The following is a 14,575-nucleotide window of genomic DNA, read 5'->3' as shown; positions in this document are numbered from 1 at the left end:
GTCTAACTTTGTCTCCAAACCGCTCAACCCCAGCTGTCCCTCTGACATAGTCAGTTCTAATCTTTTTCCATCCTGGACACTCCCAACATAAAAAAACTTACCATCTTCAACTCTGACAACTCCATCTCGGCCTCTCGTCTTTTCCTCCGTGCCACAGTCATAAAACAATACATCAGAGCAGTTCTCACCACCGTCCTGTAAAGCTTGCCTTTCACACCTGCTGCTATCCTGGTGTCACAAATCACCCCTTTATTTGGTCTCCACCCACATCTTCCCTTCAAAGTACTCCTTCCCTTGTTAGCACATTACCATTTCCACCCTTAATGACTTTAAACTGCTGTCCATCCTTTCCAGCTTCATCTCTCTGCCATACCAATTGGTACAAGTCCCTTTCTCCATGCTTAGTGTCAAGGCTCACCTTGAACTCACTATAAGGCTTTTCCTTTGCCATTGGTCTAGCACCCCTAGCATTCTTATTTACACGACAACATTACTTTTTCTTTTCCTTTGAATGCTTCCATGAAGTGATGACACAAAGCCTTGAAAAGTGAGTATAATGAGTAAAGTCATAATGAGACAAAACCAATGGAGTGGATGCTGAATTTGCTGGTGGGCATCTCGGGGATGTGCAAAGGGTCACTGGAGAATGCGGGTATCGATCCCGCTACCTCTCGCATGCGAAGCGAGCGCTCTCCCATTTGAGCTAATTCCCCTTTGTCGGTTGGGGATTGTAGCTTCATCTTGTCATATGGACCTTTAACTCCGGGGGATCTAAAAAGGACGCCTCGCCTTCATGGGTTTCTGGGCATGCCAACTACAACAAGACCCCGTGGTAGAATCACTGCGCATACGAGACATTAAGGACCAACTCTAGTCTGGGCACTACACATTATGCTGGGACACTGTCACCGTTTGTGGAAGCACCTTTCAGCTGCTTCTGGAGAAAAAGAGATGTCAGACTGGACTGGGGGCATTGCTGCGTGACTCTTGGCTGCCATCGGCCAGTATTGTGAAGGTAAGAGGGGAGACAATCACCTCAGATGGACAAACACTGATGAGGTTTAAAGCCAGCATTAACCTGACAGTAACTGAAAGGTACTCAGAGGAGACGTGCAAATAAACATTTGCCAAAGGAAGACACATGCGTTCGTTTGGAGTACTGACTATTCTGGAAACAAAGTATCTTTTGGCCATTGTATTAGCAGACCATTCTCTTTAACGTGACCTGTGCAACAAGACCACATGGTGAACTATAGGGAGTACTGAGCCAAAGACGAGCTGAGGTCTTGCATCATGCCTACTTTGGCAGACAATCTCACAACATGCATTAAGATAAGTAGAAAGAGGACTCGACGAGGATGGGATTCGAACCCACGCGTGCAGAGCACAATGGATTAGCAGTCCATCGCCTTAACCTCTCGGCCACCTCATCTCGTGGATGCAGCTTCTTTGCCAGCAGAATTGGGAATTTATTCTGTGACCATGTAGTCTGGATGGACAAAATGCGAGCTGAGCGCTAGTGTATCGACGCAGGGAAATCTACTCCAGATCCCCCACGAGGGGCTGCGTAACACTTTGGTAGAAGCCTGGAGTGATGCTGGCTTCTTCTTTGAGCCTGTTCTTCTTGGGGGTTGCCAGAGTGGATCATCTGCCTCCATCTCACCCTGCCCCTAGCATTCTCCTCTGTCACAGCAACCCTCTTCATGTCCTCCTCAACTAGATCCATGAACTTTCTCTTCTGTATTTTTCTTTTCCTCCTGCCTAGCAGCTCCATATTTTACACCCTTTTCCCAGTATATCTTATTTTCCTCCTCTGCACATTTCCAAACCACCGCAGCCTTACCGGTCTAACTTTGTCTCCAAACCGCTCAACCCCAGCTGTCCCTCTGACATAGTCAGTTCTAATCTTTTTCCATCCTGGACACTCCCAACATAAAAAAACTTACCATCTTCAACTCTGACAACTCCATCTCGGCCTCTCGTCTTTTCCTCCGTGCCACAGTCATAAAACAATACATCAGAGCAGTTCTCACCACCGTCCTGTAAAGCTTGCCTTTCACACCTGCTGCTATCCTGGTGTCACAAATCACCCCTTTATTTGGTCTCCACCCACATCTTCCCTTCAAAGTACTCCTTCCCTTGTTAGCACATTACCATTTCCACCCTTAATGACTTTAAACTGCTGTCCATCCTTTCCAGCTTCATCTCTCTGCCATACCAATTGGTACAAGTCCCTTTCTCCATGCTTAGTGTCAAGGCTCACCTTGAACTCACTATAAGGCTTTTCCTTTGCCATTGGTCTAGCACCCCTAGCATTCTTATTTACACGACAACATTACTTTTTCTTTTCCTTTGAATGCTTCCCTGAAGTGATGACACAAAGCCTTGAAAAGTGAGTATAATGAGTAAAGTCATAGACATAATGAGACAAAACCAATGGATTGGATGCAGAATTTGCTGGTGGGCATCTCGGGGATGTGCAAAGGGTCACTGGAGAATGCGGGTATCGATCCCGCTACCTCTCGCATGCTAAGCGAGCGCTCTCCCATTTGAGCTAATTCCCCTTTGTCGCTTGGGGATTGTAGCTTCATCTTGTCATATGGACCTTTAACTCCGGGGGATCTAAAAAGGACGCCTCGCCTTCATGGGTTTCTGGGCATGCCAACTACAACAAGACCCCGTGGTAGAATCACTGCGCATACGAGACATTAAGGACCAACTCTAGTCTGGGCACTACACATTATGCTGGGAGACTGTCACCGTTTGTGGAAGCACCTTTCAGCTGCTTCTGGAGAAAAAGAGATGTCAGACTGGACTGGGGGCATTGCTGCGTGACTCTTGGCTGCCATCGGCCAGTATTGTGAAGGTAAGAGGGGAGACAATCACCTCAGATGGACAAACACTGATGAGGTTTAAAGCCAGCGTTAGCCTGACAGTACCTGAAAGGTACTCAGAGGAGACGTGCAAATAAACATTTGCCAAAGGAAGCCACATGCGTTCGTTTGGAGCACTGACTATTCTGGAAACAAAGTATCTTTTGGCCATTGTATTAGCAGACCATTCTCTTTAACGTGACCTGTGCAACAAGACCACATGGTGAACTATAGGGAGTACTGAGCCAAAGAAGAGCTGAGGTCTTGCATCATGCCTACTTTGGCAGCCAATCTCACAACATGCATTAAGATAAGTAGAAAGAGGACTCGACGAGGATGGGATTCGAACCCACGCGTGCAGAGCACAATGGATTAGCAGTCCATCGCCTTAACCTCTCGGCCACCTCATCTCATGGATGCAGTTTCTTTGCCAGCAGAACTGGGAATTTATTCTGTGACCATGTAGTCTGGATGGACAAAATGCGAGCTGAGCGCTAGTGTATCGACGCAGGGAAATCTACTCCAGATCCCCCACGAGGGGCTGCGTAACACTTTGGTAGAAGCCTGGAGTGATGCTGGCTTCTTCTTTGAGCCTGTTCTTCTTGGGGGTTGCCAGAGTGGATCATCTGCCTCCATCTCACCCTGCCCCTAGCATTCTCCTCTGTCACAGCAACCCTCTTCATGTCCTCCTCAACTAGATCCATGAACTTTCTCTTCTGTATTTTTCTTTTCCTCCTGCCTAGCAGCTCCATATTTTACACCCTTTTCCCAGTATATCTTATTTTCCTCCTCTGCACATTTCCAAACCACCGCAGCCTTACCGGTCTAACTTTGTCTCCAAACCGCTCAACCCCAGCTGTCCCTCTGACATAGTCAGTTCTAATCTTTTTCCATCCTGGACACTCCCAACATAAAAAAACTTACCATCTTCAACTCTGACAACTCCATCTCGGCCTCTCGTCTTTTCCTCCGTGCCACAGTCATAAAACAATACATCAGAGCAGTTCTCACCACCGTCCTGTAAAGCTTGCCTTTCACACCTGCTGCTATCCTGGTGTCACAAATCACCCCTTTATTTGGTCTCCACCCACATCTTCCCTTCAAAGTACTCCTTCCCTTGTTAGCACATTACCATTTCCACCCTTAATGACTTTAAACTGCTGTCCATCCTTTCCAGCTTCATCTCTCTGCCATACCAATTGGTACAAGTCCCTTTCTCCATGCTTAGTGTCAAGGCTCACCTTGAACTCACTATAAGGCTTTTCCTTTGCCATTGGTCTAGCACCCCTAGCATTCTTATTTACACGACAACATTACTTTTTCTTTTCCTTTGAATGCTTCCCTGAAGTGATGACACAAAGCCTTGAAAAGTGAGTATAATGAGTAAAGTCATAGACATAATGAGACAAAACCAATGGACTGGCTTCAGAACCTGCTGGTGGGCTGCTCGGGGATGTGCAAAGGGTCACTGGAGAATGCGGGTATCGATCCCGCTACCTCTCGCATGCTAAGCGAGCGCTCTCCCATTTGAGCTAATTCCCCTTTGTCGGTTGGGGATTGTAGCTTCATCTTGTCATATGGACCTTTAACTCCGGGGGATCTAAAAAGGACGCCTCGCCTTCATGGGTTTCTGGGCATGCCAACTACAACAAGACCCCGTGGTAGAATCACTGCGCATACGAGACATTAAGGACCAACTCTAGTCTGGGCACTACACATTATGCTGGGAGACTGTCACCGTTTGTGGAAGCACCTTTCAGCTGCTTCTGGAGAAAAAGAGATGTCAGACTGGACTGGGGGCATTGCTGCGTGACTCTTGGCTGCCATCGGCCAGTATTGTGAAGGTAAGAGGGGAGACAATCACCTCAGATGGACAAACACTGATGAGGTTTAAAGCCAGCGTTAACCTGACAGTACCTGAAAGGTACTCAGAGGAGACGTGCAAATAAACATTTGCCAAAGGAAGCCACATGCGTTCGTTTGGAGCACTGACTATTCTGGAAACAAAGTATCTTTTGGCCATTGTATTAGCAGACCATTCTCTTTAACGTGACCTGTGCAACAAGACCACATGGTGAACTATAGGGAGTACTGAGCCAAAGAAGAGCTGAGGCATTGCATCATGCCTACTTTGGCAGCCAATCTCACAACATGCATTAAGATAAGTAGAAAGAGGACTCGACGAGGATGGGATTCGAACCCACGCGTGCAGAGCACAATGGATTAGCAGTCCATCGCCTTAACCTCTCGGCCACCTCATCTCGTGGCTGCAGCTTCTTTGCCAGCAGAATTGGGAATTTATTCTGCGACCATGTAGTCTGGATGGACAAAATGCGAGCTGAGCGCTAGTGTATCGACGCAGGGAAATCTACTCCAGATCCCCCACGAGGGGCTGCGTAACACTTTGGTAGAAGCCTGGAGTGATGCTGGCTTCTTCTTTGAGCCTGTTCTTCTTGGGGGTTGCCAGAGTGGATCATCTGCCTCCATCTCACCCTGCCCCTAGCATTCTCCTCTGTCACAGCAACCCTCTTCATGTCCTCCTCAACTAGATCCATGAACTTTCTCTTCTGTATTTTTCTTTTCCTCCTGCCTAGCAGCTCCATATTTTACACCCTTTTCCCAGTATATCTTATTTTCCTCCTCTGCACATTTCCAAACCACCGCAGCCTTACCGGTCTAACTTTGTCTCCAAACCGCTCAACCCCAGCTGTCCCTCTGACATAGTCAGTTCTAATCTTTTTCCATCCTGGACACTCCCAACATAAAAAAACTTACCATCTTCAACTCTGACAACTCCATCTCGGCCTCTCGTCTTTTCCTCCGTGCCACAGTCATAAAACAATACATCAGAGCAGTTCTCACCACCGTCCTGTAAAGCTTGCCTTTCACACCTGCTGCTATCCTGGTGTCACAAATCACCCCTTTATTTGGTCTCCACCCACATCTTCCCTTCAAAGTACTCCTTCCCTTGTTAGCACATTACCATTTCCACCCTTAATGACTTTAAACTGCTGTCCATCCTTTCCAGCTTCATCTCTCTGCCATACCAATTGGTACAAGTCCCTTTCTCCATGCTTAGTGTCAAGGCTCACCTTGAACTCACTATAAGGCTTTTCCTTTGCCATTGGTCTAGCACCCCTAGCATTCTTATTTACACGACAACATTACTTTTTCTTTTCCTTTGAATGCTTCCCTGAAGTGATGACACAAAGCCTTGAAAAGTGAGTATAATGAGTAAAGTCATAGACATAATGAGACAAAACCAATGGATTGGATGCAGAATTTGCTGGTGGGTATCTCGGGGATGTGCAAAGGGTCACTGGAGAATGCGGGTATCGATCCCGCTACCTCTCGCATGCTAAGCGAGCGCTCTCCCATTTGAGCTAATTCCCCTTTGTCGGTTGGGGATTGTAGCTTCATCTTGTCATATGGACCTTTAACTCCGGGGGATCTAAAAAGGACGCCTCGCCTTCATGGGTTTCTGGGCATGCCAACTACAACAAGACCCCGTGGTAGAATCACTGTGCATACGAGACATTAAGGACCAACTCTAGTCTGGGCACTACACATTATGCTGGGAGACTGTCGCCGTTTGTGGAAGCACCTTTCAGCTGCTTCTGGAGAAAAAGAGATGTCAGACTGGACTGGGGGCATTGCTGCGTGACTCTTGGCTGCCATCGGCCAGTATTGTGAAGGTAAGAGGGGAGAAAATCACCTCAGATGGACAAACACTGATGAGGTTTAAAGCCAGCGTTAGCCTGACAGTACCTGAAAGGTACTCAGAGGAGACGTGCAAATAAACATTTGCCAAAGGAAGCCACATGCGTTCGTGTGGAGCACTGACTATTCTGGAAACAAAGTATCTTTTGGCCATTGTATTAGCAGACCATTCTCTTTAACGTGACCTGTGCAACAAGACCACATGGTGAACTATAGGGAGTACTGAGCCAAAGAAGAGCTGAGGCATTGCATCATGCCTTCTTTGGCAGCCAATCTCACAACATGCATTAAGATAAGTAGAAAGAGGACTCGACGAGGATGGGATTCGAACCCACGCGTGCAGAGCACAATGGATTAGCAGTCCATCGCCTTAACCTCTCGGACACCTCATCTCGTGGCTGCAGTTTCTTTGCCAGCAGAATTGGGAATTTATTCTACAACCATGTAGTCTGGATGGACAAAATGCGAGCTGAGCGCTAGTGTATCGACGCAGGGAAATCTACTCCAGATCCCCCACGAGGGGCTGCGTAACACTTTGGTAGAAGCCTGGAGTGATGCTGGCTTCTTCTTTGAGCCTGTTCTTCTTGGGGGTTGCCAGAGTGGATCATCTGCCTCCATCTCACCCTGCCCCTAGCATTCTCCTCTGTCACAGCAACCCTCTTCATGTCCTCCTCAACTAGATCCATGAACTTTCTCTTCTGTATTTTTCTTTTCCTCCTGCCTAGCAGCTCCATATTTTACACCCTTTTCCCAGTATATCTTATTTTCCTCCTCTGCACATTTCCAAACCACCGCAGCCTTACCGGTCTAACTTTGTCTCCAAACCGCTCAACCCCAGCTGTCCCTCTGACATAGTCAGTTCTAATCTTTTTCCATCCTGGACACTCCCAACATAAAAAAACTTACCATCTTCAACTCTGACAACTCCATCTCGGCCTCTCGTCTTTTCCTCCGTGCCACAGTCATAAAACAATACATCAGAGCAGTTCTCACCACCGTCCTGTAAAGCTTGCCTTTCACACCTGCTGCTATCCTGGTGTCACAAATCACCCCTTTATTTGGTCTCCACCCACATCTTCCCTTCAAAGTACTCCTTCCCTTGTTAGCACATTACCATTTCCACCCTTAATGACTTTAAACTGCTGTCCATCCTTTCCAGCTTCATCTCTCTGCCATACCAATTGGTACAAGTCCCTTTCTCCATGCTTAGTGTCAAGGCTCACCTTGAACTCACTATAAGGCTTTTCCTTTGCCATTGGTCTAGCACCCCTAGCATTCTTATTTACACGACAACATTACTTTTTCTTTTCCTTTGAATGCTTCCCTGAAGTGATGACACAAAGCCTTGAAAAGTGAGTATAATGAGTAAAGTCATAGACATAATGAGACAAAACCAATGGATTGGATGCAGAACCTGCTGGTGGGCATCTCGGGGATGTGCAAAGGGTCACTGGAGAATGCGGGTATCGATCCCGCTACCTCTCGCATGCTAAGCGAGCGCTCTCCCATTTGAGCTAATTCCCCTTTGTCGCTTGGGGATTGTAGCTTCATCTTGTCATATGGACCTTTAACTCCGGCGGATCTAAAAAGGACGCCTCGCCTTCATGGGTTTCTGGGCATGCCAACTACAACAAGACCCCGTGGTAGAATCACTGCGCATACGAGACATTAAGGACCAACTCTAGTCTGGGCACTACACATTATGCTGGGAGACTGTCACCGTTTGTGGAAGCACCTTTCAGCTGCTTCTGGAGAAAAAGAGATGTCAGACTGGACTGGGGGCATTGCTGCGTGACTCTTGGCTGCCATCGGCCAGTATTGTGAAGGTAAGAGGGGAGACAATCACCTCAGATGGACAAACACTGATGAGGTTTAAAGCCAGCGTTAACCTGACAGTACCTGAAAGGTACTCAGAGGAGACGTGCAAATAAACATTTGCCAAAGGAAGCCACATGGTTCGTTTGGAGTACTGACTATTCTGGAAACAAAGTATCTTTTGGCCATTGTATTAGCAGACCATTCTCTTTAACGTGACCTGTGCAACAAGACCACATGGTGAACTATAGGGAGTACTGAGCCAAAGAAGAGCTGAGGCATTGCATCATGCCTACTTTGGGAGCCAATCTCACAACATGCATTAAGATAAGTAGAAAGAGGACTCGACGAGGATGGGATTCGAACCCATGCGTGCAGAGCACAATGGATTAGCAGTCCATCGCCTTAACCTCTCGGCCACCTCATCTCATGGATGCAGTTTCTTTGCCAGCAGAACTGGGAATTTATTCTGTGACCATGTAGTCTGGATGGACAAAATGCGAGCTGAGCGCTAGTGTATCGACGCAGGGAAATCTACTCCAGATCCCCCACGAGGGGCTGCGTAACACTTTGGTAGAAGCCTGGAGTGATGCTGGCTTCTTCTTTGAGCCTGTTCTTCTTGGGGGTTGCCAGAGTGGATCATCTGCCTCCATCTCACCCTGCCCCTAGCATTCTCCTCTGTCACAGCAACCCTCTTCATGTCCTCCTCAACTAGATCCATGAACTTTCTCTTCTGTATTTTTCTTTTCCTCCTGCCTAGCAGCTCCATATTTTACACCCTTTTCCCAGTATATCTTATTTTCCTCCTCTGCACATTTCCAAACCACCGCAGCCTTACCGGTCTAACTTTGTCTCCAAACCGCTCAACCCCAGCTGTCCCTCTGACATAGTCAGTTCTAATCTTTTTCCATCCTGGACACTCCCAACATAAAAAAACTTACCATCTTCAACTCTGACAACTCCATCTCGGCCTCTCGTCTTTTCCTCCGTGCCACAGTCATAAAACAATACATCAGAGCAGTTCTCACCACCGTCCTGTAAAGCTTGCCTTTCACACCTGCTGCTATCCTGGTGTCACAAATCACCCCTTTATTTGGTCTCCACCCACATCTTCCCTTCAAAGTACTCCTTCCCTTGTTAGCACATTACCATTTCCACCCTTAATGACTTTAAACTGCTGTCCATCCTTTCCAGCTTCATCTCTCTGCCATACCAATTGGTACAAGTCCCTTTCTCCATGCTTAGTGTCAAGGCTCAGCTTGAACTCACTATAAGGCTTTTCCTTTGCCATTGGTCTAGCACCCCTAGCATTCTTATTTACACGACAACATTACTTTTTCTTTTCCTTTGAATGCTTCCCTGAAGTGATGACACAAAGCCTTGAAAAGTGAGTATAATGAGTAAAGTCATAGACATAATGAGACAAAACCAATGGATTGGATGCAGAACCTGCTGGTGGGCATCTCGGGGATGTGCAAAGGGTCACTGGAGAATGCGGGTATCGATCCCGCTACCTCTCGCATGCTAAGCGAGCGCTCTCCCATTTGAGCTAATTCCCCTTTGTCGCTTGGGGATTGTAGCTTCATCTTGTCATATGGACCTTTAACTCCGGCGGATCTAAAAAGGACGCCTCGCCTTCATGGGTTTCTGGGCATGCCAACTACAACAAGACCCCGTGGTAGAATCACTGCGCATACGAGACATTAAGGACCAACTCTAGTCTGGGCACTACACATTATGCTGGGAGACTGTCACCGTTTGTGGAAGCACCTTTCAGCTGCTTCTGGAGAAAAAGAGATGTCAGACTGGACTGGGGGCATTGCTGCGTGACTCTTGGCTGCCATCGGCCAGTATTGTGAAGGTAAGAGGGGAGACAATCACCTCAGATGGACAAACACTGATGAGGTTTAAAGCCAGCGTTAACCTGACAGTACCTGAAAGGTACTCAGAGGAGACGTGCAAATAAACATTTGCCAAAGGAAGCCACATGGTTCGTTTGGAGTACTGACTATTCTGGAAACAAAGTATCTTTTGGCCATTGTATTAGCAGACCATTCTCTTTAACGTGACCTGTGCAACAAGACCACATGGTGAACTATAGGGAGTACTGAGCCAAAGAAGAGCTGAGGCATTGCATCATGCCTACTTTGGGAGCCAATCTCACAACATGCATTAAGATAAGTAGAAAGAGGACTCGACGAGGATGGGATGCGAACCCACGCGTGCAGAGCACAATGGATTAGCAGTCCATCGCCTTAACCTCTCGGCCACCTCATCTCATGGATGCAGTTTCTTTGCCAGCAGAACTGGGAATTTATTCTGTGACCATGTAGTCTGGATGGACAAAATGCGAGCTGAGCGCTAGTGTATCGACGCAGGGAAATCTACTCCAGATCCCCCACGAGGGGCTGCGTAACACTTTGGTAGAAGCCTGGAGTGATGCTGGCTTCTTCTTTGAGCCTGTTCTTCTTGGGGGTTGCCAGAGTGGATCATCTGCCTCCATCTCACCCTGCCCCTAGCATTCTCCTCTGTCACAGCAACCCTCTTCATGTCCTCCTCAACTAGATCCATGAACTTTCTCTTCTGTATTTTTCTTTTCCTCCTGCCTAGCAGCTCCATATTTTACACCCTTTTCCCAGTATATCTTATTTTCCTCCTCTGCACATTTCCAAACCACCGCAGCCTTACCGGTCTAACTTTGTCTCCAAACCGCTCAACCCCAGCTGTCCCTCTGACATAGTCAGTTCTAATCTTTTTCCATCCTGGACACTCCCAACATAAAAAAACTTACCATCTTCAACTCTGACAACTCCATCTCGGCCTCTCGTCTTTTCCTCCGTGCCACAGTCATAAAACAATACATCAGAGCAGTTCTCACCACCGTCCTGTAAAGCTTGCCTTTCACACCTGCTGCTATCCTGGTGTCACAAATCACCCCTTTATTTGGTCTCCACCCACATCTTCCCTTCAAAGTACTCCTTCCCTTGTTAGCACATTACCATTTCCACCCTTAATGACTTTAAACTGCTGTCCATCCTTTCCAGCTTCATCTCTCTGCCATACCAATTGGTACAAGTCCCTTTCTCCATGCTTAGTGTCAAGGCTCACCTTGAACTCACTATAAGGCTTTTCCTTTGCCATTGGTCTAGCACCCCTAGCATTCTTATTTACACGACAACATTACTTTTTCTTTTCCTTTGAATGCTTCCCTGAAGTGATGACACAAAGCCTTGAAAAGTGAGTATAATGAGTAAAGTCATAGACATAATGAGACAAAACCAATGGATTGGATGCAGAATTTGCTGGTGGGCTGCTCGGGGATGTGCAAAGGGTCACTGGAGAATGCGGGTATCGATCCCGCTACCTCTCGCATGCTAAGCGAGCGCTCTCCCATTTGAGCTAATTCCCCTTTGTCGGTTGGGGATTGTAGCTTCATCTTGTCATATGGACCTTTAACTCCGGGGGATCTAAAAAGGACGCCTCGCCTTCATGGGTTTCTGGGCATGCCAACTACAACAAGACCCCGTGGTAGAATCACTGCGCATACGAGACATTAAGGACCAACTCTAGTCTGGGCACTACACATTATGCTGGGAGACTGTCACCGTTTGTGGAAGCACCTTTCAGCTGCTTCTGGAGAAAAAGAGATGTCAGACTGGACTGGGGGCATTGCTGCGTGACTCTTGGCTGCCATCGGCCAGTATTGTGAAGGTAAGAGGGGAGAAAATCACCTCAGATGGACAAACACTGATGAGGTTTAAAGCCAGCGTTAGCCTGACAGTACCTGAAAGGTACTCAGAGGAGACGTGCAAATAAACATTTGCCAAAGGAAGCCACATGCGTTCGTTTGGAGCACTGACTATTCTGGAAACAAAGTATCTTTTGGCCATTGTATTAGCAGACCATTCTCTTTAACGTGACCTGTGCAACAAGACCACATGGTGAACTATAGGGAGTACTGAGCCAAAGAAGAGCTGAGGCATTGCATCATGCCTTCTTTGGCAGCCAATCTCACAACATGCATTAAGATAAGTAGAAAGAGGACTCGACGAGGATGGGATTCGAACCCACGCGTGCAGAGCACAATGGATTAGCAGTCCATCGCCTTAACCTCTCGGACACCTCATCTCGTGGCTGCAGTTTCTTTGCCAGCAGAATTGGGAATTTATTCTGTGACCATGTAGTCTGGATGGACAAAATGCGAGCTGAGCGCTAGTGTATCGACGCAGGGAAATCTACTCCAGATCCCCCACGAGGGGCTGCGTAACACTTTGGTAGAAGCCTGGAGTGATGCTGGCTTCTTCTTTGAGCCTGTTCTTCTTGGGGGTTGCCAGAGTGGATCATCTGCCTCCATCTCACCCTGCCCCTAGCATTCTCCTCTGTCACAGCAACCCTCTTCATGTCCTCCTCAACTAGATCCATGAACTTTCTCTTCTGTATTTTTCTTTTCCTCCTGCCTAGCAGCTCCATATTTTACACCCTTTTCCCAGTATATCTTATTTTCCTCCTCTGCACATTTCCAAACCACCGCAGCCTTACCGGTCTAACTTTGTCTCCAAACCGCTCAACCCCAGCTGTCCCTCTGACATAGTCAGTTCTAATCTTTTTCCATCCTGGACACTCCCAACATAAAAAAACTTACCATCTTCAACTCTGACAACTCCATCTCGGCCTCTCGTCTTTTCCTCCGTGCCACAGTCATAAAACAATACATCAGAGCAGTTCTCACCACCGTCCTGTAAAGCTTGCCTTTCACACCTGCTGCTATCCTGGTGTCACAAATCACCCCTTTATTTGGTCTCCACCCACATCTTCCCTTCAAAGTACTCCTTCCCTTGTTAGCACATTACCATTTCCACCCTTAATGACTTTAAACTGCTGTCCATCCTTTCCAGCTTCATCTCTCTGCCATACCAATTGGTACAAGTCCCTTTCTCCATGCTTAGTGTCAAGGCTCACCTTGAACTCACTATAAGGCTTTTCCTTTGCCATTGGTCTAGCACCCCTAGCATTCTTATTTACACGACAACATTACTTTTTCTTTTCCTTTGAATGCTTCCCTGAAGTGAGGACACAAAGCCTTGAAAAGTGAGTATAATGAGTAAAGTCATAATGAGACAAAACCAATGGAGTGGATGCTGAATTTGCTGGTGGGCATCTCGGGGATGTGCAAAGGGTCACTGGAGAATGCGGGTATCGATCCCGCTACCTCTCGCATGCGAAGCGAGCGCTCTCCCATTTGAGCTAATTCCCCTTTGTCGGTTGGGGATTGTAGCTTCATCTTGTCATATGGACCTTTAACTCCGGGGGATCTAAAAAGGACGCCTCGCCTTCATGGGTTTCTGGGCATGCCAACTACAACAAGACCCCGTGGTAGAATCACTGCGCATACGAGACATTAAGGACCAACTCTAGTCTGGGCACTACACATTATGCTGGGACACTGTCACCGTTTGTGGAAGCACCTTTCAGCTGCTTCTGGAGAAAAAGAGATGTCAGACTGGACTGGGGGCATTGCTGCGTGACTCTTGGCTGCCATCGGCCAGTATTGTGAAGGTAAGAGGGGAGACAATCACCTCAGATGGACAAACACTGATGAGGTTTAAAGCCAGCGTTAACCTGACAGTAACTGAAAGGTACTCAGAGGAGACGTGCAAATAAACATTTGCCAAAGGAAGACACATGCGTTCGTTTGGAGTACTGACTATTCTGGAAACAAAGTATCTTTTGGCCATTGTATTAGCAGACCATTCTCTTTAACGTGACCTGTGCAACAAGACCACATGGTGAACTATAGGGAGTACTGAGCCAAAGACGAGCTGAGGTCTTGCATCATGCCTACTTTGGCAGACAATCTCACAACATGCATTAAGATAAGTATAAAGAGGACTCGACGAGGATGGGATTCGAACCCACGCGTGTAGAGCACAATGGATTAGCAGTCCATCGCCTTAACCTCTCGGCCACCTCATCTCATGGCTGCAGCTTCTTTGCCAGCAGAATTGGGAATTTATTCTGTGACCATGTAGTCTGGATGGACAAAATGCGAGCTGAGCGCTAGTGTATCGACGCAGGGAAATCTACTCCAGATCCCCCACGAGGGGCTGCGTGACACTTTGGTAGAAGCCTGGAGTGATGCTGGCTTCTTCTTTGAGCCTGTTCTTCTT

The 14,575-nt window shown here is 47.4% G+C and overlaps 16 non-coding genes across 16 annotated transcripts; all 16 read right to left on the bottom strand.

Annotated features, from left to right (window-relative positions):
* Nucleotides 1-640: 640 nt before the first annotated feature.
* Nucleotides 641-713, bottom strand: trnaa-cgc (transfer RNA alanine (anticodon CGC)). The gene has a single exon. It is a non-coding gene; the product is annotated as a tRNA-Ala (tRNA).
* Nucleotides 714-1,350: 637 nt separating this feature from the next.
* Nucleotides 1,351-1,432, bottom strand: trnas-gcu (transfer RNA serine (anticodon GCU)). The gene has a single exon. It is a non-coding gene; the product is annotated as a tRNA-Ser (tRNA).
* A 1,059-nt stretch (nt 1,433-2,491) lies between these two features.
* trnaa-agc (transfer RNA alanine (anticodon AGC)) lies at nt 2,492-2,564 on the bottom strand. The gene has a single exon. It is a non-coding gene; the product is annotated as a tRNA-Ala (tRNA).
* A 637-nt stretch (nt 2,565-3,201) lies between these two features.
* On the bottom strand, nt 3,202-3,283 carry trnas-gcu (transfer RNA serine (anticodon GCU)). Its single transcript has one exon. It is a non-coding gene; the product is annotated as a tRNA-Ser (tRNA).
* Nucleotides 3,284-4,342: 1,059 nt separating this feature from the next.
* trnaa-agc (transfer RNA alanine (anticodon AGC)) lies at nt 4,343-4,415 on the bottom strand. The gene has a single exon. It is a non-coding gene; the product is annotated as a tRNA-Ala (tRNA).
* Nucleotides 4,416-5,052: 637 nt separating this feature from the next.
* Nucleotides 5,053-5,134, bottom strand: trnas-gcu (transfer RNA serine (anticodon GCU)). The gene has a single exon. It is a non-coding gene; the product is annotated as a tRNA-Ser (tRNA).
* Nucleotides 5,135-6,193: 1,059 nt separating this feature from the next.
* Nucleotides 6,194-6,266, bottom strand: trnaa-agc (transfer RNA alanine (anticodon AGC)). The gene has a single exon. It is a non-coding gene; the product is annotated as a tRNA-Ala (tRNA).
* Nucleotides 6,267-6,903: 637 nt separating this feature from the next.
* trnas-gcu (transfer RNA serine (anticodon GCU)) lies at nt 6,904-6,985 on the bottom strand. Its single transcript has one exon. It is a non-coding gene; the product is annotated as a tRNA-Ser (tRNA).
* Nucleotides 6,986-8,044: 1,059 nt separating this feature from the next.
* On the bottom strand, nt 8,045-8,117 carry trnaa-agc (transfer RNA alanine (anticodon AGC)). The gene has a single exon. It is a non-coding gene; the product is annotated as a tRNA-Ala (tRNA).
* A 636-nt stretch (nt 8,118-8,753) lies between these two features.
* trnas-gcu (transfer RNA serine (anticodon GCU)) lies at nt 8,754-8,835 on the bottom strand. The gene has a single exon. It is a non-coding gene; the product is annotated as a tRNA-Ser (tRNA).
* Nucleotides 8,836-9,894: 1,059 nt separating this feature from the next.
* On the bottom strand, nt 9,895-9,967 carry trnaa-agc (transfer RNA alanine (anticodon AGC)). Its single transcript has one exon. It is a non-coding gene; the product is annotated as a tRNA-Ala (tRNA).
* A 636-nt stretch (nt 9,968-10,603) lies between these two features.
* On the bottom strand, nt 10,604-10,685 carry trnas-gcu (transfer RNA serine (anticodon GCU)). The gene has a single exon. It is a non-coding gene; the product is annotated as a tRNA-Ser (tRNA).
* Nucleotides 10,686-11,744: 1,059 nt separating this feature from the next.
* trnaa-agc (transfer RNA alanine (anticodon AGC)) lies at nt 11,745-11,817 on the bottom strand. Its single transcript has one exon. It is a non-coding gene; the product is annotated as a tRNA-Ala (tRNA).
* A 637-nt stretch (nt 11,818-12,454) lies between these two features.
* On the bottom strand, nt 12,455-12,536 carry trnas-gcu (transfer RNA serine (anticodon GCU)). Its single transcript has one exon. It is a non-coding gene; the product is annotated as a tRNA-Ser (tRNA).
* A 1,053-nt stretch (nt 12,537-13,589) lies between these two features.
* On the bottom strand, nt 13,590-13,662 carry trnaa-cgc (transfer RNA alanine (anticodon CGC)). Its single transcript has one exon. It is a non-coding gene; the product is annotated as a tRNA-Ala (tRNA).
* A 637-nt stretch (nt 13,663-14,299) lies between these two features.
* trnas-gcu (transfer RNA serine (anticodon GCU)) lies at nt 14,300-14,381 on the bottom strand. The gene has a single exon. It is a non-coding gene; the product is annotated as a tRNA-Ser (tRNA).
* Nucleotides 14,382-14,575: the final 194 nt, after the last annotated feature.

Source organism: Rhamphochromis longiceps, linkage group LG3, assembly GCF_057381845.1.
Source record: "Rhamphochromis longiceps isolate RC_006_pf linkage group LG3, R_longiceps_female_GT1.1, whole genome shotgun sequence".
NCBI classification, from domain to species: domain Eukaryota; kingdom Metazoa; phylum Chordata; class Actinopteri; order Cichliformes; family Cichlidae; genus Rhamphochromis; species Rhamphochromis longiceps.
Note: the sequence above shows the minus strand (reverse complement) of the source record. Positions and strands in the feature narration are given on the sequence as shown.